Genomic DNA, 22,456 nt, shown 5'->3' on the forward strand with positions numbered 1-22,456 from the left:
AGAAGAAGAAGAAGAAGAAGAAGAAGAAGAAGAAGAAGAAGAAGAAGGAGAAGAAGCATTTATATATCACTTTGAAGTTTACAAAATGTTTTATTCCCATTATCTTATTTGGGCCTCACAACACCTCTGACTTAAGGCATCTATTTCTTTGCATCTTAATGGTTACCAAATTACATTTTGATAAACCTTTACCTAAGAATTGAATTCTCTGTAAATTAGAACAGGTCATTTTAAAAAATAGGTTATAGAAAGCAATGAAAAGATGAGACAATTTTAAAATAAAAAAGTTTAAAAAGCATGATATATAAATAAGCAAAAACAATCTGGGGAAAAGAGTCTGGATACTTTATTTCCTTGATATAGTAAGTGATATCTAATTAAAACCCAGAGCAACAGAAGCATTAGTGGAGAAAGACTAAGGGTCTTTACGATAAAATCAGAGGAAATATTAAAGCAAATCTATCCATTATCATCATTATTATTTATCATAGCCCTTAAAAGCCTAGATTTAACTATAAAGAAAAGAAACTGAGAGAATAAAGATTAGTAAAGAGTAATGAGATGATATATCAATGATGTGATGACGTATCTAGAAAACACAAAAGAGTCAAATGAAATGAACTAAACTTTAACAAAATTTTAGGATATAAAAAAAGCATGTAAATCTTATGTATTCTCATATATTACCAACAAAGACAAACAGGAAAAGATAGAAAGAGATAATACATGGAAAATAACTAAAGAATATATTAAATTCTTGGGAGTCTATCCACTGTGACCCACACAAAAACTATATAAATACCACTAAAAAACACTTTACAGAAATACACCAAATAATGAAAGTACTAATATTTCATGTATAGGCCATTTCAAAATAATAACAATGAAAAATAATAACTAAATTACTTATTTAATTACATAGCATTCAAACAATATAATAATAAAATTCATTTGGAGGGAAAATATTTGAGATTAAAGGGAAATAAGGGGGGAAATGGGGAATGAAGGGGGGACTAGTAGTTTTAAATTTCATACAATAGTAAATAGTAATCATCAAAACCATTAGATAGTGGTTTAAAAATAGAATTTAATCAATGAAATAGATTACATAAACAAAACATTGAAACAAGCAAACCCAGGAGTTTTTGATATAACTCAAATCTCTATCTGATGGAATTAAGGAATCATTATTTAACAAAAACTGCTGGAAAACTGGAAAGAACTTTGTAGAATTTAAGCATAGGCCAAAGTCTTTCTCTAAATATATCTACTTAACTATAAAGGTTTATATCCTAAGCAAATTAGACAGTCAAGAAAGAATTATCTTTTGATTCTATGTTTAATGAATGTTGTCTCTGGCTCAGATTCCCATAGCTAAGATGGATATATCTGCCTTCAGGCTTCTAGGAGTGTCCTGATTGTGAGTGTGTGTGTGTGTGTGTGTGTGTGTGTGTGTGTGTATCTTTTTTATTGCTATTGGCTCAAACCCCAACTGGCTATGTTCCTTTCACTATTAGGTACCAGTAAATAGCACTCTACCTCCATTAAAACATTTTAAGTGTATTAAGTTTTAGGTATATTTAATTTGAACCTGCAGTAACAACCAAAGTGCAACTATTTCCCCCCAACATCTTGTGGACTCAGTCTCCTCTCTTGTATTTTAGTCTCCAGGGAGAGAGGACTTGTACTAATCTTAGATCCTGCAAACATTGATCTCACAAAGTTTATGTCCAGATGAAGCATGACTGCCTGATGAGATGGCATCTAAGCTAATCCTAGGCTAAGTTCCAAAAGTATTTCTGAAAGATCAATTTTTGGTTGTCTGGGCACTAATGCTCATTTAGTTGCAAAACCTAGACATCAAACAGCCCAGAAGCTAGTTCTGCTGTCATTTCAAAATTCCAAGATCATAAGTTCTACTCCCTTCACATGGAGCTGAAAAGAATAAAATCAGAGACAAAGATTAAGGTCCATTTATTTCTTGGGGTAATGTGGTTGTAACAGAGAGAAGGCTTCAAAGTCTCTGCCATCATAGCATTATTTCTTACTGGGAAGGAGTAAAACCAGTAGAACAAAGCAGAGGTAAGAGGTAAATGGGGTTCACCTCTATTACATTAATAATAAAAATGATTTAATATAACCAGGTGGTTACCAGTTAAAGAATGTCTATACACACTGGACTGTCATTCTGAGACCCTGGCATTTCATGACTTGCTCACAAGTAGTCTCTCCAACCTCTCTCACATGAGGAGATTGCATCAAGTGAACAAGCTAATGAATTCTGTGCCTGTGCCAACACTTATTACACATGGATAGGAGAAGAGGAGACGGTTAGGTGGCACAATAAGCGGGAGTGACGGGTTTGTAGTCTGGAAGACTCAGCCTCCTGAGTTCAAATCTGGTCTCAGATACTTACTAACTGTGTGACCCTGGGCAAGTCACTTAACCCTGGTTGCCTCAGTTTCCTCATCAGAAAAAAAAGAGGTGGAGGAAGAAATAGCAAGCCACTACAGTATCTCTGCCAACAAACCACCAACAGGGTCATGAAGAATTAAACAGGGCTGAAAAACCACTGAATAACAACAAGAGGAAGAGATCATTTTCAAACAGGGGATAGAGAGGATCATGAAAAATACAATGGACAATTTTTGCTACTTTAAATTTTAAAAGTTTTCTTTTTCTTCATGAGCAAAATGTATTGAAGCAAATTTAGAAGGGAAACACTTTATTGGCAAATCTTTTTTTTTATTATCAAGTATCATTTATTAAGCCTTATATGCAAAATATATCATTACCTGATTAAATTTTAATATTAAAAAGAGTCAAGGATATGAATAGGCACATTTCAAGGTAAGAATCTAAGCTTTCAAAAGATGAGCAAAAAAAAAATCCTGCCCAAATCACTAATAATTGGAGGATAAAAACTAATGTGATTCCGAAATACTCCCTTTCATTCATCCAATTGGCAAAGATGACAAAACTGGAAAATCAAGAATTTTGGATGGCCTAAGTGAAAAGAACCACACAAATGCCCAGTTGGGAAAGTTTTGGATTCGTCTAGCCAATCTGGAAAACAATTCAGAATTCTGCATGAAAAGTTATTTAATTGTTCATAATTTTTAATTTAGTGAAAACACTACTAGAATTATGATCCACAGTTATCAAAAAAAAGTAAAAAGTACCCATATGTACAAAAATATTTATAACACTTATAATATTTATAACTTTTGTGGTATCCAAGAACTAAATTAAGAGGTCATCCAATTGAGAAATAACTGAACAAATTGTGGTATATGAGTGTAATGTAATGTTGTTGAAATGTGAGAAATGATGAAGTGGATGGTCTTGGAGAAACCTGGGGGAACTCATGAAATAATCAATATTAAAGTGAACAGAATTAAGAGAATAATTGATCAAATGATAATTACATGGTTAAAAAAACACAACTCATAAATAACAAAGTTATAAGTAAATAAAACTCATTATAAAAGCTCTGATCAATTCAATGACCAAGTACAATTCTAGAGGAACAATGATGAAACATTCTACCCATGTCCTGAAAGAGATGTAATAAACTTAAGCTGCAAAATAAGATACACAGTTGTGCACACAGCAATATATACATTTGTTATCCTTGAATGTTTATTTTCAAGGTTTTTTTTAATAGGTTAGTTTGGAAGGGAGATTAAGGGAGAAGAAGATGGAAAAAATAAGGAACAAAACAAAAAAAGAAGGAAAGAAAGAAAAGGAGGAAGAAGAAAGCAGAAAGAAAGAGAGGGGTAGGGAAGGAAGAAATAAAAGGCAAAAAGAAAAGCTATTGAATGTCTTTTTTTTAATGCATCAAAAAGAACAGAAAGAAACCCATAACTACAAAACCAACAATTACAAAAAAGCAGGACAGATCTGGAAATTACATGTTGAATTGATTATAGATTTAAATTAATAATAATGTTAGTAATATATATTTAAAAATAAAACCAGGCAGTATAAAACAGTGATTTGAAGTTTCAGGAACAATCCTCTCTCTCTGTCTCTCATTAAAAACAAGCAAACAAACAAAAAACTAATGTATATAAGAAAGTCGAATTTATTTGGTGTTTTTAAGTGTAGAACAATAGGATAAATGAATTTAACTTTAAAATAAAAAATGTATAGAATGCTATAATTTTCATTAAACAAGTAAACATAATTAGATTTGTAAAATACAGTTAACTTGATCACCAGTTTATCATTGTCAAAACAATAACAAATCTAGGGTACTCTAGAGCACAGTGGCAGAAGAAAGTACAAGAAGTTTCTGTGTCTGACATTGGAAGATCTGTGGCATATTCTAATCTATACCATTCTGGATCTCTGGAACAAAGTTGAATTCAGTGGCAAGTAAATGAAATGGCATTTCTACCAGGGACTGTAAAGTCATACTTTAGGCTTGGATACTCATTTAGAGATTATCCTGGAGTAGGGATCATAGAATTAGCGATTAAGATTTAGAAAAAATTCTGAGATATAATCTTGTCCAAACTACTCATTCCACAAATAAATGAATTGAGACACAAAGACCTTAAGTGACATGCCCAAGGTCATAACAGCAGCAAGGAGGGAATTTAAACATATTCCTTTTGACACCTACATAAGAAAAGAAGCTGGTGTCTCTTGAATTTGAGAAATCGGCATACACAAGAAAAATAAGTGAAATTATCCCTACTCTCAAAGAGCTCATATTCTAACAAAATTGTAACACATAAAAGAAAGTTAAAATTCAGGGAGGAGACATAAGTCTAAGGGTGTATCAGAGGGCCAGATGGCAAGGCACAAATGGCTGAGGCTAGGAAGCCTAGTGTAGCTTTGGCTCTTACATTACTTGAGATTCCTTTCCTAGTGCATTGCCATTGAGGTGGATGGGCACATTCACTGTTTTCTGTGTGAATTGAGCAAGGGTCAAGTTTTTCAGAGCAAACACTCATCATGCACAAGATGGGATGTGGATGAGATGATGAATGCACTGGTCAGATGTGATCTAGCTTTCCACAAATAAATTATAAAAAATGAGCTTCTTTCTAATGTTGTCAGATGTGGACATCAATAATAGCCATGAACTTGTTCATAGAAGAAGAATTGTAAAATAGTATAATGTAGAAGACGGGAAGCTAGGTTTAAGGTCAAGAAGACATGAGTTTTAAGTCTTGATGCTGAAAATTGTCGGCTGTGTGACCTTAGGCAAGGTACCTTGCTTCTCTAAGTCTCAATTTACTCTTCTTTAAAATCACCCTTAACACAGTGCCTGGCACACATAATCAACACTTAATATTTGCTTGTTTCCTTCCTTCTTTCTTTCTTTCTTTCTTTCTTTCTCTCTCTCTTTCTTTCTTTCTTTCTTTCTTTCTTTCTTTCTTGCCTCTCTGATTCCCTTCCTTCCTTCCTTCCTTCCTTCCTTCCTTCCTTCCTTCCTTCCTTTCTTCCTTCCTTTATTTCTCTCTTCCTTCCTTCCTCTCATACCTACCTCACAAAGTTCTATAAGCATCAGGTAATATAATGTGTAGAAAATACTTAGCAAACATAATCATGCTATGTGAAAGTTCATCATCATCATCATTGTTATAATTAATCTTATCATTACTTTAATTATTAATATTAATGAAATTCCAAGGTTTACCAAACCATTAGTTTCACTTCATTTACATATATATGTATGTGTATGTGTATGTGTATGTATATACATATACTACATGCATACCTACATATTATATGTATGTAATACTGTATGTATGTGTGTATTCATATAGATGTAGATATATATTATAAGCAATCATTATAATGTTCCATAAAAGGAGGAGTGGCATTTTTTTATTTGAATCAGCTGCCCTATTTAAATTCAGAAGTTGTGGTTATTAATCCATTCCTTGTTTAGTTGTTGGACCGCTCAAATTGCTTCTTACTGAAACTTCATTTTCTTGGCTCAGGACCTTATCTACAGGAAGAATCAAATCATCTGTTACCTTCTATTTTAACTAATTAGTTTTTTTTTTTACCAGGTATTAAATGCAATTATTTTGATGCTGACAAAGGAGCACAAATGCTGTTAGTTCCCTCTGAATTTTGGTGCCCCAGAGGGGGAAAAAAATGGCACAATTCCTTAGGTATAACTCTGTTTTCCAGTCTGGCAGTGCTTTACAATATTAATATTCTCAAAGCATATAGTTCCAACAATAATTACAAAAGGGAAAAATCTACTCTCCACAGCCATTCCTTTTTATGACTTCTTCAAATAAAAGTTTTAAAAAAAAACATTTTTACTTTGCAATCAGTTAGCAGAAAATGTAAATTCTGTGGCTGGCATTTTTAAGCCACCCATGTCTTTTCAGTTCAATTATGTTTCTCCAAATGATGCAGTTTTGTAATGGGACAAAAGCAGTATTCTTCTTAAAGAAAACTAACAAAATATTGGAAAAGTTTAACTTTGTTAACTTTATTTTTTCTATTAATGAAATCATCATTGAAAAGTCTGATGTATTTGTTTTTTTTTTTAATTTTCTTTTAAATGGCTTTTTTATATTATTGAGATATGCCTAGTTTGTACTTTGGGCAGAGTATAGTTTATGCTAAGAAAAACTTCACTTTTCGAAAAAACAAAGTTGCCTTCATCTACAAAATCATCCCTCTAGGTCTATAGTTATTACTTTTAAATGAGATACCAAATTATGTCTTGGTAATACAAATACTCATTTTCTTGTTTCAAAAGTCCCCTGATTGCAGCTGTCTGTGGTAGTTCAAGAGTTTACAATGTTCAATATCACCTAGCAATTGGATCATTCATCTTAGCAATAGCTTGTAACTTTCTAAATTGTTGATACTTCTCCTTTGCATTATTATTTTAAGGCATTAAAACAATACCTGCTGGGGCTGATCTGGTAGAAGGCAGCTTTTACATTCTTTGTTCGACCCCATCACAATGCTTAAAAAAATTCAAATTCTTCTAGGTTTTAAGAGATAATAGCTTTTAGGTCAAACATTTGAGTGAACTATGCTTATCAACAGTAGAGGAGCATGCAAAATTAGTTGCTGTTAGATAAAGAAGATTATATGATTAGAATGCTGAAATACAGCTTTTCCCTCCTATCTTTATTGAAAAAAATAACACATGTTGAGTGAAAATATATTGCTTGTGAAGCATAATGACAATAATAATGGCAACAGATAATAACAATGACAACCCAGAAAATAGTTGAAGGGAGAGATCATATAGACATTAAAAAATCTGGAAAGGGAAAAAACGAATAGGAAAAAAAGGCATAAACAAAATTATCGTGAAAGGAAACATTAATTGGAAAAGAGGCAGAAAAAATAGATGTTGATTTTGTATACCATTAGTGAAAGAGGGTTAATACAAATAAAACCTAGAGATGATTCAAAACCAATCATTTAGCTAAGCAATTTCAACTTCATTCTAAAATTTCCAATGTATTGACTCCTTAATTTTCCCCCCTTTTTATATCTCTCTTTAGTTTTCACTTCTACTTAGATGTTAATGCTATCAGTGGTTCCAGAGAGCTACCCACATATAACTAATTAAGCAGAAGCTGGAAATGAGAGTTGGCCTCCATTGGCTGGACATAAATATAGGCACATTTGAACAAAGGAATTGGTATGAATTTTCTCATAACGAAACTTTTTAATTTATCAACAGAACATATTTTTTACTCATAACTCAGATTTTGACTGATATTTCCATAGACCTCTACTTCTGGTCCAGAATCCATCCTCTGCTCTGGTCCTTCAGGGCAACACTGGAAAGGAGTACTGGCTTTGTATAATAAGTCCAAGGCTTTGTTTCCTCACTAAGTGGTTAACATTCTGATTCTAACCCTTCCTCACTAGGTGGTCTAGGAGAATTCAATGCACTCTTTGTAAGGTCTTCAATCTCATCCCATGGGACACTGACCAAGAATGGATAAGGTTCTGACTAGTGGAAAAGGCAAGAATAGGACAAGAAGAGTCTATTTTCATTACTAATTCTTACTTACTTAGCTTGGTTTCATCTACTTGAAGCTAAGGATTTGAGATGTAATTTAGATTAGGGACACACTGACATTAAACCCCTTTTCAGCTCATCAGTTTCAATGTCTTTATAGGGAAATAAAAACTCATATTTTTTTGGTGATATATTAGCTTCTTGAAGGAAAGTTTAACATTTTTCTTTGTGTACTTAACATCATTAGCCCAAGGTGGGCTTTCAAATTGTTTAATGAATTCAATTGAGATCTCTATCAAGACTAAAACAGACTGTTCCACATATCTGCAAATAACTTTTTGCCAAAGTGACCTAAGAGAAATAATATTCAAGAAGGAAAATTTCATAATATGCTTATTGGTAATTACAAAGAACACATATTACTTACTCTTCATTTTGCAACATTATAAATGAACCAGATTTTATATTCTAATCCAAAGTGGTTTAATTTCTATGGAAAATTCCTCTTTTTTGCTTTTTAATACTTTATTTCATTAAATATTTCTCAATTATATTTTAAAAACAATGTTTTACATATACATGTACATATATATTTAAATTCTAAGTTCCAAATTCTCTTCCCTCCTCTCCATCCTTTCCCATGCCTTGAGAAGACAAGGAATATGATATCAATTATACATGTGAAGTCATGCAAAACATATTTACAAATTAGTGATGTTGCAAAAGAAAACATGGCAAAAATAAAGAAAATGAAAAAAAGTATGCTTCAATCTGCATTCAGAGATCAACAGTTCTCTCTCTGGAAATGGATAGTATTTTTTAAGATGGATCCTTTAGAATTGTCTTGAATCATTGTCTTGATAATAGTAGCTAAGTCTTTAACAGCTAATTATCCTAATGATATTGCTGTTACTGTGTACATTGTTTTCCTGGTTTTTTCTCACTTTATTTTGCATTAATTCAAACAAGTCTTCCCAAATTTTTCTGAAAGCATCCTGCTCATCATTTTTGATAGGACAATAGCTTTTTATCATATACTACAACTTGTTCAGTCATCCCCCAATTGACAGATATACCCTTGATTTCTAATTCTTTGGCACCACAAAAGAAGCTGCTATACTATTATTTTTGGGTAAAAATACATCATTTTCTCTTTTATTTGATATATTTGGCATATAGAGCTACTGCTAGTTCAAAGGCTATGTATGATTTTATAACCCTTTGGGCATAGTTCCAAATTGTTCTCCAGAAAAGCTAGACCAACTCAAAACTCCACTAATAGTGCCTTAGTGTACCTATTTTTTCATATCCCCTACAACATTTACCATTTTTCCTTCTCTGTCATGTTAGCCAATCTGATAGGTGTGAGGTTATATCTCAGAGTTATTTTAATTTGCATTTCCCTAGAGATGGCTACCGTTAGACACAAATAGGTATATATGTAAAATTATTCTATACATAATTTTATTATCAGTTCTTTCTCTGGATGTAGATACTGTCTTTCTTCATCTGTCCTTTACAATTAATTCGGCTATTTATAATAGTCAAAATAATTTATTTTCTCAAAGTCATTCTTAAAACAATATTGCTATTACTGTATGCAATGTTCTGCTCATTTTGATCTTCATTATTTTATACAAATCTTTTCATGTTTTTTTCTAAAATAATTGATTTTATTGATCAATTATTCTTATATTTTTTCTTAATATTAAATCAGTCCTGTATTGATAGCATAAATCCCACCTGGTCCCAGTGTATGATATTTGTGATATATCACAGTAATCTCCTTGATAGCATTTTATTTAAATGTTTCGTATCAATATTTGTTAGCCAAATTAACTTACATTTTTCTTTCGCTGTTTTTGTTCTCCCTTTTTAAAATAAGAAAACTGTAAAACTGTCATTAAAAATTGGTAGGACTCCTTGTTTCCTATTTTTTCAAATAGCTTATATAGTTTTGGGATTTATTGTTTTTAAATGTTTGATAAAATTCACTTGTAAATAAATCTGATCGTGGGGATTTTTTCTTAGGGAGTTCATTAATGCTTGGTTCAATTTATTTTTCCAACACAGGATTATTTAAGTATTCTATTTCCTCTTCTGTTGATGTGAGAAATTTATGCTTTTGTAAATGTTCATCCATTACACTTAGGTTGTTAGTTTTGTGGCATATAACTGGACAAAATAACTCCCAGCAGTTGCTTTAATTTTAGCGTCATTGGTGGTGTAGTCACTCTTTTCATTTTTGATATTAGTGATTTCATTTTCCTTTTTTTAAATCAGATTAACCAATGTTCTGTTTTGAGTTTTTCATTAAAAAAAAACAGCTCCTAGTTACACTTATTGGTTATATTATTCTTACTTTCACTTTTATTGGTCACATCTTTAATTTTCAAGATTTTTATTTTCACTTACAATTGGGGATTTTTAATTTGTTCTTCCTCTAGGTTTCTTTTAATTGCATGCCACAATCATTTATTCATTAATCTACTCTCTCATATGTCTCTATGTGCCTCTCTCTCCTGTCTCTCTAACTCTGTCTCTGTTTCTCTCTGTCTCTGTCTCTCTATCTCTATCTGTCTCTCTCTTTCTTTCTGTCGATCACCCTCCTCTCATACATGCAGAAACACACACATATTTAGAAATATACATTTTTCTCTAAGTACTGCTTTGGCTACATACTACAAATTTTGTTCTGTTGTCTCATTGTTGCCATTGTCTTTAATTACATTACCAATTGTTTATGTGCTTGTTCTTTGCCCAACTCATTCTTTAGGATTAGATAATTGTGTTTCCTATTAATTTTAGTTTATGCTTCTATGGTCCATTATTGAATATAATTTGATTATATTTGGTCTGAGAAGTGTACATGTAATGTTTCTGCTTTTCCACATTTGTTTGTGAGTTTTTCTTTTAATGCCCTAATGCATTGTCATTCTTTGTGAAGAGACCATATAGAGCTGAGGGAAAAAAAGTTATACTACTTTGTATCCTCCTCCAATTTTCTTGAGAGATTTGGAGGACTAACTTTTCTAAGATTCTATTCATTTCCTAAACTTTTTTTTAATTTATTTTTGGTTAGATTTATCTAGCTCTGAGAGGAGAAAGTTGAGTTCTCCCACTAATATAATTTTGCTTTCTATTTCTTCCTATAATTCATGTAATTGTTTCTTTATGAATTTGGATGTGAAGCTCCTTGATGCATATGTGTTTGGTATTAATAGTACTCATTTTCTATGGTATAATATGTAATTTTTCTGCTTATCTTTTTTAATTAGGTCTATTTTTGCTTTTGCTTTATCTGTGATCATGATTGCTACTCCTGCCTTTTTACTTTAACTGAAGAATAATAGATTTTGCTCTAGCTCCTCATTTTAACTTTGTATGTCTTTCTTTTCCAAGTTTCTTGTAAAGAACATATTGTTGGTTTCTGCTTTCTAATTCATTGTGCCATCCATTTCCATTTTATGGGTCAAATTCTTCCAGTTACATTCACAGTTATAATTACTAACTGTGCATTTCTCTCCATTCTATTTTCTTCTGTTTATCCTTCTCTCTCTCTCTCTCTCTCTCTCTCTCTCTCTCTCTCTGTGTGTGTGTATGTGTGTGTGTGTGTGTTTATCCTGTCCTTTCTCAAGTATGTTTTTCTTCTGACCACTGCCCTATTTTATCCTCCCTAATTTTTATTACCTCTCTCCTTTTTCTTACCTCTTTTTTCTCTTAATTGTCTCATGGTTAAGTTAAATTTGTATGTCCAATTGATTTTGTGTGTGTGTTGTGTTTGTGTGTGTGTGTATTCTTGCCTCTTTGATAAGATTTAGATGAGAATTAGGTTCTAGTATTGCCAGCCCTTTTCCATTATCCCCTCCATGGTAATGGCTTTTTTTCTTGTAAGTCTATTAAATGAGATAATTTTACTCCATTCTCCTTCTCCCTTACTCCTTCTCCTAGTTCATCTCTCTGCTACTCAGTCATTTCTCACTCCCATGCCCTCTGTCTGTAGAGTCCTTCCAACTACCCTAATAATCATAAAGTTATTAGGAGTTACATATATCACCTCATATGGAAATATAAACACTCCAAAATTATAGTGTTCCTTATGATCTCTTTCATGTTTACCCTTTTATACTTGTCTTGAGTCTTGCATTCAAAAGTCAAAAGAATTATTCTAGCTCTGGTACTTTTATCAGGAATGCTCAAAAGTCCTCTTAATCAATAAATATCCATTCTCTCTGCCCCACATGCTTTGAAGGATTATATTTAGTTTTGTTGGGTAGGTTAGTCTTGGTTGCAATCTTAGTTCTTTTGTCTTCTGGGATATATTTAAAGCCATCCACTCCTTTAATGTGGTAGTTGCTAAGTTCTGAGTGGGACCAACTATGACTCCACAATATTTGAATAGTTTCTTTCTAACTACTTGAAGTATTTTCTCTTTGACCTGGGAGCTCTGGAATTTGTATATAGTATTCCTGGGATTTTTTTTTTACATTTACCTTATTTTTTTTCTTATCCTCATTATCTCAAAACATTCAGATCATTTCTCTTTGCCAATGAAAACCCCATTTTATATACATGTGATCACATTACTTTCCATCTCCTTCAAAAAGTTATCCCATCCAATGTGCCTACACTCACTAATCTTTATTTTTCCCCTAAATACTAGCTGCTTCCCTCATCACCTTATATGCAGACCATTTCAATAGCCTTCTGGTTGCTCTCCCTGCTTTGATTCTCTGCCCATTCCAGTCTGTTCTCTCTTTAGCAGTCAAACTGGTATTCCTAAAGCACAGTATATATATCATGTTTTCATCCTCCCCCACTCCACTGTCTAATAAATTTCAGCAGCTTCCCATCACTTCTAAGATCAAGTATAAAAAATTTCTCTTTGATTTCAAAGCACTTTGTAATCTAACCCCCCTCCTACCTGTTTAGTCTTCTCACACCTTACCCCTATGGAATCTGTGATCCAATAACTTTTTGAGGTCTGACTTCTGACTTCATCACTTAATGGAAACCATTCTCTCCAAAGTTATTAATGGCCTCTTAATTGGCAAATCTAATAGTCTGTTGTCATCCTTATCTTTCTTGATCTCCTTACAGCCTTTGAAATTGTTCATCACCATTTTCTCTCATCTCTTTAGTTTTTCATGACACTCCTCTCTTCTGGTTCCCCTCTTACCTGCCTGACTATTCCTTATCTGTCTCTTTTGCTAGTTTTCCACCCATGCCATACCCATTTACAGAAAGGGTGACCCAAAACATCTTCCTGGGGCTTATCTTTTCCCCTATACTATTTCACTTGGTTATCTCATCATATCCCATGATTTGGATTATCAGCTCTATGCAGATGACTGTTAGATATACTTACCCAGCCCTAATGTCTCTCCCAAGTTTTGTGTCTCCAACTGCTTTTTAAATATCTCAAATTAGATGCCCTGAAGATATCTTAAACTAAACATATCCTAAGTTGTATGCATTGCCTTTTCCATAGATTCTCCCATTTTCCTAATATTTTTTGGGGAGATAGAGCCATTTACTCACAGCTACATAGGCTTACAGCATAGATATCATTCAACCCCTCCTCCCATATTCAATCTGTTACCGAATCTTCCCCATTTAATACTCCTTACATTTTTGCAATATGCCCTCTTTTCTGCTCTGACACTGTCATCGCTCTAATACAGGTTTCATCATATCATGTCTGCACACCTGCTTATTGATCTCCATACCTCTAGTCTCTTTCCACTCCAGTCTATCCTCCAATTAGCTGTCAAATTATTCTTCCTAAATAAAGAATTGATCTGACCATGTCATTCCCCGAAAACTCCACTGGTTCCTTGTCACTTCCATGAATAAATAGAAAATATTCTGCATGGCATCCAAAGCCCTTCACAGCCTGACCCCTTCCCCTCCTAAATTTCCAGACATCTTACACATTGCTTCCTCCACTAATGTCCCACCATGGAATCTTTGATCCAGTGATATCATTCTTCCTTGCTCTTCCTTGCATAAGACACTCTGTCTCCAGGCATTTTCATTGAATATTCCTCATACCTGGAATACTCCCCTAAACTCTTATCTCTACCTCTGGGCTTCTATGGCTTCCTTTAATTCTTGATAAAAGCCAATTATCTATGAGAATCCTTCCCAATACTCATTAATAATAGTGCTTTTGTTCTATTGATTTTCTCCTATATATAACTTGTTTTTGTCAGTGTTGTTATCATATCTCCCCCATTAGACTGTAAGCTACATGAGAGAAAAGGGAAAGAGGGAGAAAAATTTGGAATGCAAAATCTTGCAAAAATGATTGTTGAAAACTATCTTTGCATGTTATTGGGGGAAAGAAGTACTATTAAATACAAAAAAAGAATAGTTACATGAAAATGAGCTTAGGGACCACAATCTCAGGTAGCTTCAGTCAATTCAGAGCTTTCTTAGTAGTTTTATTCCCAATCTTCATCTGCAAAAAATATCTTCTGAATTTTATAAGTTTTAATACATAAAATTTCCTTTTCTGTCCCTCTTCAAAATTAAACTATTTTCATATAAAAATGGCAATATGTAATATCTTTTAGGCTATTTAGCAATGAAGAAAGGAAACAATAATTTACTAAGAGCCTACTATGTGCCAGGAATTTTGCAAATATCTTCTCATTTAATCCTCATGACAAGCCTGGGATTTAGATGTTATTAATATTTCTACTTTAGCAATGAAGAAATTGAGGTATGCAGAGATTAAATGACTTGTACAGGGACACACATCTGGTAAATGCCTGAGACTATATTTGAATTAAGTTCTTCCTGTTTCCAGGCCCAATGATCTATACAATACATAATCTGTTTACCTCTTAAATCTTGTTATTTATGTTACAGGTCATTTTCTTCCCCTTTTGTCAAAGAAACTGCTTACCACTTATCTAAAACCTGTTTCTTTATACACAGACCTTATTAGTTTTTATTCAACCAAAATTCTTTTCCTGCCTTTTCAATCATCAAACTATTCATGTGTAAAAAGTACTACTTTGAATTCTTCACCAGTTGTTTTAGCTTGGTTTTTTTAACCCCTTCATGGAACAAAAATAATGTTCATTAGTAACTTACAAACACAACTTGCTCTAAAATTTCTTGATCAGTTATTGACATTTAATTGAATAGGTCCATTAGCTATGTAAATTAATCTTACATAAACTGTCTTTCTGTCTGTCTTGTTCATTCTCATAAATATATATGCAAAAAAATCTAATGATAATACTCCTATAGTTATTAAAATAATATGTCCATGACCCTTTGGTCACAAACTTCCACATTATGTTGGAGTAATAATACTTTTTAAATAAACTATAAGAAACATCAAGTTTTAGGTAAGTGCTTTAATTTTAGCATCATTGGTGGTGTAGTCACTCTTTTCATTTTTGATATTAGTGATTTGATTTTCCTTTTTTAAAAGTTTTAGATAGGATTAAAGAAAGAAGTTACTTTCTGGTGATTTTCTCAATCATTGCTCAGAGATACAACATTTCAGCACAAGACAATGAATTATGTTTTAAATGAAAAATCCTAATTAGAATGCAAAACTAAAAGACATTTAAATAGTCTAGCTAAAATCAATATATATATATATATATACATACTGTTTACTTCATCTGATTATTACTTATTTTAAAAAATGAAATTGAGTCATATTTGTTTACAAATATGTGAGGTTAAAAGAGGATTTTCTTCATTAAATTCATTACATTTCAACTGACCTGTGGTACAAAAAAAATTATGTTGTTTTTTTTAACAACCAAAATTATTATTTATTTTGGAGACAATTGGGGTTAAGTGACTTGTTCAATGTCACACAGCTAGTAATTTTCTGAGGCTGGATTTGAATTCAGGTCATCCTGACTCCAGGGCCACTGTTCTATCTACTAATATTTTTCTACAGTTATTCATTATACCATAACCTTAATAACTAAGAATTTCTGATAAAATATTTAAACTTAATAGGAATTGCTTGCATTAAATTGCACATTAATATTTATTCATAGAATTTCAGAATTGGAAATCAGAATATATCTTATCTAACCTGTAAATCAAAATGGCCTCTACTACACAGACAGTAAGTCCAGATACTAGCATAGTGCTTATTACATTAAAAGTGCTTAATAAATGCTTGTTGATTTTCCCTGAGTGGGTAGTCATTCAGCTTTTGATGGAAAACCTCTAATAAGGAGTAACTAAATCCTTAGATAGTCCATTATGTTTTAAGGAAGTTCTAATTTTAAAAATATTTATTTTTTAACTTGATATCAAGCTTAAATTACATTCTTTCCACTACTCAGACATCGGTCCTAGTTATGCCATTTAAAGTATGCTGGAAAAAAAATCTAATTTATCTTTCTTGTTCCTTATTTCATGGAGAAGCTGTCTGATTTAGTAGAGAAAGAGCAAGCCTCAAATCCAGGATGGCTTGGGTTCAAGTCTGACCTCTGACAAATCTAGTCAGTGTCTGAGACCAGATAAAATCTTGAATTTTCTGATGCCAAAATCAGTACTCTTCTTGCTATGCACCACTCAACCTTAATCCTACAGTGGAACATTAAAGAACTTAAAGACTATAAAATGTAAAAAAAAAAAATGAAGAAAATAGTTCTTAAAAAGAGAATCTCAACAATTTGGATGATTATTCTAAATCATTAATAAAATAAAAGCAAATCAAATACCTCTAAATTCACCTTCTATTCAGCAAATTAGCAAAGGTGAAAAAAAAATGTAAATTTTAATATTGGAGGGGTTGGTGGTAGACAGGCATATAAATACATGTTTGGTGGAACAATCATTGGTAGAACCATTATAGAAATCAATTTGATGTTATGTCAATAAAATGGCTAAAAAGCCCATATACTTTGAACCAGATATCCCACTGTTAGCTCTGTACCACAAGGATTTTAAAGAGAGAGAGATCCCATGAACATAAAAATATTCATAGCAACATGTCTTGTGGTGGCAGAAAATTGGTAAAGAAAGTGAGTTATCATTTGTGGAATGACTAAACAAACATGCATCAAAAATGTAATAGAATATTACTGTGCCATGAGAAAGGCTGAAAGAAGAATTTGGAGAAGAATTAGAAAACTTTTATGAACTAATGCAGAGTGAAGTAATTATAAACAAGATAACAGTGTATTCAATGTGTTTTTTACTTTTTACATTATAATTTTTACATAGGGTAGCTTCCAGGATAAAGGAGGACTAAGAAATACTTTTGGAAAAGAACATGATATATAAATGCAAATCATCAGTAACAGTGAGATAATATTTTAATAATAATACCAATTTATTTTACTAACACATACAATAAGTTTTAGGAAACATACAATAGTGTAACTTTACTTTTGGCCATCCATACACACACCCAGATATCATTGCCATGTCCCCTATTTTCATCTTTTCTGAACTCAATTTTAAAGAAACACTTTTTGATAGTGGTTTTATTCTCAGAATTTTAATTTACTAGTTTATTAGTTACTGATTTTAATTTCATAATCCCCATCAATATGTGTTTCTGATGCCCAATTCTAATATTGAAATGACTCGGGGTTCTCTAAGTTTACATAACAGGATACAGGGGAAAAGTTAGAAAGGCATAATATATTTTGAAGTTAATGCCATGTGATAAATATGGATAGAAAGGTAGTGATGCACATTCTTCAATGTCTTGAATTCTAGGTTAAGGGGTTTGAACTTAAAACTGTAAGGAACACAGAACCACTGAAGATTTCTGAGAAAACAAGTAATACCATAAGATCAATGAATAAGTGAAAATTAATATGGTAGCAGTTTGAAGGATATATCTGTGGAGAGAATGAGAAATGATGGGAAGATTTGTTAGGAAGATGTACCCTCCTATTGTAGGCTGTTAGCTTAGGCCTAGAATGAATGCCTATTCTAGGCTGTTAGCACTAGGCCTAGAATTAAGAGACTGGGTCCAAGAAATATTGTGTACATTATATTTCTTAATGGAATTATGCAATTGTAAAATATAAATCAGGAAAATGTGAGTTAGGGAAGAAGTATGAAAAGTACCCTTTTATGCAATCCATTTCATATTTCTGGAGAATGAATCTTCCAGTATAGTACACTATTGAGTTCTGGACCTGAAATTTTAGATTCATTCTGTGACTCTTCTTGGCAGAAATGCATGTATAAGAATTAAACACATCACCTTTCCAGTCAAGAAAGGATTTGGGGAGCAGCACGAGGAATTGATCTAGTATATAAGAAAAATGGATTTGATAGCTAAATGCCACATTGTTCAGTTTCCAAAGACTGAGAACCCAGAAACTTTCATGGAAAGCAAAGCATAGGCAATGAAGAAATATTGGGAAGGAGTGATGAATGAAGCAAAGGAGAAAAATTTACAAAATATCCTCGGTAGTGTTTTTTAAAGAATGTAATGCATGTATATCCAATGAGTATAATTCCATTTGGAAAATATGTTAACTGCCAATTTTCCTAAAAACACCTGTTAAAGATGAAAAAAAGACCATTGGTCTAATTTCAAAATCAGCACAAAGGAAGGAGACACATTATTTAGTTAGTTAGTTTAAAAGTATTCAAAAGCAGATAAATAAGAGAGGAGCAGAGAATGGTCATAAACATTTTATATTATGGTCAATTTGCCCTTGGAAAGGGCACCAGGCAGTTTAAGTAAAGAGAGAGTATATAACAAGTATATGAGGGACATCTTATGCAAAGGTCTGGAATTAGGAGATAAAATATTATTTGCAGAAAGCAAAAAAGAAAAAAATAAACCAAATCTGTTTTTGATTTGATACATACCTTAAATTTCACTACTTTATAATTACACTAAATTTTGGAATGCATTTGGAAGAGAAGAAAAAAACAACAACAACAACAACACATTAAGATATAAGTTCCCTGGTAGCATAATGGAAAGAGCTATGTACCTTGAATCAGGAGATGAGTCCTTCTGATCTTGATTGGTTGGTTGTTGTCCTTTGTACTCAAAGAAGATCAAAATGACATCGTGATGTTTGGGTCAAGGTACAGGGTGTCTAACTATGGTTGATCAGACCAATATGAGCTCAGAAGGCTCTATTACAGGTTTGGCACAATATTCCATGTGAACATTTGAAGTGAAGATGTCTCTACATTTGCATATGTCATGTTTCCTTTGAGCTACTGCAATTCTGCTTTGCACATAGAGCCCAGCACCTTCTTTAATGTGGGCATGCCATGCTGGGTGGCTCTGTGCCAGTGTCTCCCATGTACCACAATTTATACCAAAGTTCTTCAGAGAGACCTTGAGAGTTTCCTCATATCACTTCTGCTTACTTACATGTGAGCAATTGCTTTGTGTGAGTTCTCCATAAAATAGTCTTGTAGGCAAAGATATTTTTGGCATTAGAAAAACATGGCCATATTATTGGAGTTGCACTCTCTGAAGAAGAGTTTTAATACTTGGCAGTTCAAATTTAGAAAGAACTTCAGTGCCTGATACCTTAATTTACCAGGTGATCTTTAAAATCTTCCCAAAGAAATTCAAATGGAGGTGATTCAGTTTCCTGGCATGGTACTAGCAGACTGTCCAGGTTTCACAGGCATACAACAATGAAATCAACAATGTCTCAGTAGAACTTCAGTTTCATAGGCAATCTAATATCTCTTTTCTTCCACACTTTCCTTTGGGGCTTCCCAAATGTTGAGCTAGCTCTAGCAATGTGTGAGTCAACCTCATCATCAATGAGGACATCTCTGGAAAGTAGACTGCCAATATAAATGAACTTATTCACAGTATTCAAAATTTCTTCATTTTCTGTAGCCAATGGCTCCATGCATAGATGGTATGGTGCTGGGTGGTGGAGAATCTCTGCTTTTTTGGTGTTAAAGGTCAGGCCAAAATTAGTACAAGTGGCAGAGAATCAATCCATACTCTATTGCATTTCAGCTGCAGAGGTTGCATTGAGTATACAATCATCTGCAAACAAAAAATCATGCACCAATTCTCCCTCAACTTTAATTTTTGCTTATAGCCTTTTCAAGTTGAATAATTTACCCTCAGTATGGTAGCTGACCTAAATATTGATTTTCATCTCCTTAAAGGTATCTGATATCATTGCTGAAAACATCATGTTAAAAAGCATGGGAGCATGCTTGAGGGCAGCTACAAGGTACAGTAAATAGAACAATGGGCTTGGAGTCAGGCAGATCTGAGTTTATACCTTGCCTTAGATACTTACCACCTGGTGATCCTGGGCAAGTCACTTAACCTCTACTTGCCAAAGTTTCTCATCTGTTCCAAATGGGACATACCGGAGAAAGAAATGGCAAATTATTCCAATATTTTCATCTTGACATGACTAATAGCTACTTTTCTGACTCTCTGTGAGTCTGCCACTTAACATTTCAGAGCTTCTGTTAACTCATACATGAAACTGGAATGTTTAATACTTGAAATAGGGCCCATATATGGAGCATGATGAAAGTGCTTTGCAAGTCTTAAAGTATCATATAAATAACAGTTATTAGTAATAGTGTTGAATAAATTGATAAAAGTACTTGAATTTTACAAGTACAAATTTACAATTTATGCTTTACATATAATGTAAGGAAATTAAACTAGATAGTATTTTAGATGTCATCAGTTCCAACTTTATGTGATCCTATGATAATCAAGTAGTTGTTTTTTTCATAAATCATTTTGCCTTTTGAAAAATTTCTATATTACTCACTTCTAAGAATCATTGTTCTATAGAGTTGAAAAGTAAGGAAATTATCTTTTTTAAACTATTTAAAGTATTTAAAGATATTTTACTATCATAATATTCTAGGTTGTTGAAGAAATTTATCCTGTGCAACATCCGGTTAACTGGAATTCAATATGATTACGTGAAGAGTGTGGTTATATAATTTTCCCAGAACATATGTTTATTTCCTCACTATCAAACCTTGCCAGATTTTTCAAATTCAAAGACAGTTGCATGCCTAGAGATTATACTGTCCTTTCACTTTCTGAAGTGTGCCAAAAACTTTAGTCTTCATAACTTTAGTGCAGATTGCTATAATATCCTGGAAATTAATGCATAAGCCAACATTTTTTAGGGAAAAAAGCCCAGTGATTTTCACATAGTCTGTTTTTAAAATGATATGTAACAGGTTCATTTTAAAATTTTTTTCCAATGGATTAGAAAATATGATTCCTATTATAGTATTACTGGACTAGTAATTGCCTTAAATTCTGTAATTTATTTGGATGAAGTCTTTCATGATATGATCATGGGCAAGATGGAGTGTTGTAGTTATACAGAGTCAAGTTACATGGGCTAAGGAATGGGTGAAAGATACGATTTAAATTGGATTGATTCATGAATCCATACCAGATTGAAGGAAGTATTTGCTGGTCCAACGTAGGACTCTGCCTGGCTAAATTTTATTCAATATATTTATCTCTGACTCAGATACAGAGATGACATGTTTATTTACCATCTGAAATATATCATTTAAAATGGATATTTTTGGTTGTTATCCATAGACATACCATTTCCCTCAATGATGTTAGCACTTGTCTGACAATTTCCATCTCCCTTCTAATCACTACCATCAGTTTGGCAACTTCATGAATTTTCTAATACTCTGTCCTTTCAAGTCATTACCTCAGCCATACATCACAGTAATAATACTGTATATTTTTCTGTTCATCAAGCTGCTCCAGTCATCCACTCATTCATTTATTCAACAAATATCAGTCAAAAATTTACAATGGACAGATCATTGTGCTAGCATTTGGAAAAAGTGGTATGACAAAATGATTCCTAATGAGGCTTATAGTATAATAGGAAAGTTCACCACATTCACAAATAATTATAATAAAAATGTAAGAAAAGTATACACTTTATTTTTCAGTTCCTAGGGTAAAGATCATCAGTTATTGGAAAGAGAAAGAAACAGTTCACTGAAGATTGTTGTGTTTGTAGATGACATTATGATGACTTCACTGAGCTTTGGATCACTACAAGGAAGGCCTTTGCAGTAAAGACAATAAGAAACAAGGCATATGTTCAAGGAACAGTGATTTATCCAATTTACCTGTATTATAGAATAAGATTTTTAGCAGAAGTATGAGATAGGACTAAAAAAAATTTGATGGTTCCAAAATGGGGAGGTTTTTAAATGATAGGCTAAGAAATCTGACAAATTTCAGCAAATATATTAGATTAGATATTTATATATTAACTTAATGAATGTATAATGCCTTATCTACCTTGTTTCATATAATCATCCAAAGTTACAGATGAGGAAACTTAAGTCCAGTGAAAATGATTTTCACTGGGTATAAAGCCAGGAAGTTTCAGGGGAAGAACTCAAACCCTTTCAAAAACTTGAATCCAATCAATTGAAGGATTCAAGAATTTATTCAAATCTTGTCTCTCTTTACTCTCTTGATGTTCCCATCTACTAAGCCAGTGTCAAAAATGC

The sequence above is a fragment of the Vombatus ursinus genome, unplaced genomic scaffold, assembly GCF_900497805.2.
Source record: "Vombatus ursinus unplaced genomic scaffold, bare-nosed wombat genome assembly UNPS02015089.1, whole genome shotgun sequence".
Lineage (NCBI taxonomy): Eukaryota > Metazoa > Chordata > Mammalia > Diprotodontia > Vombatidae > Vombatus > Vombatus ursinus.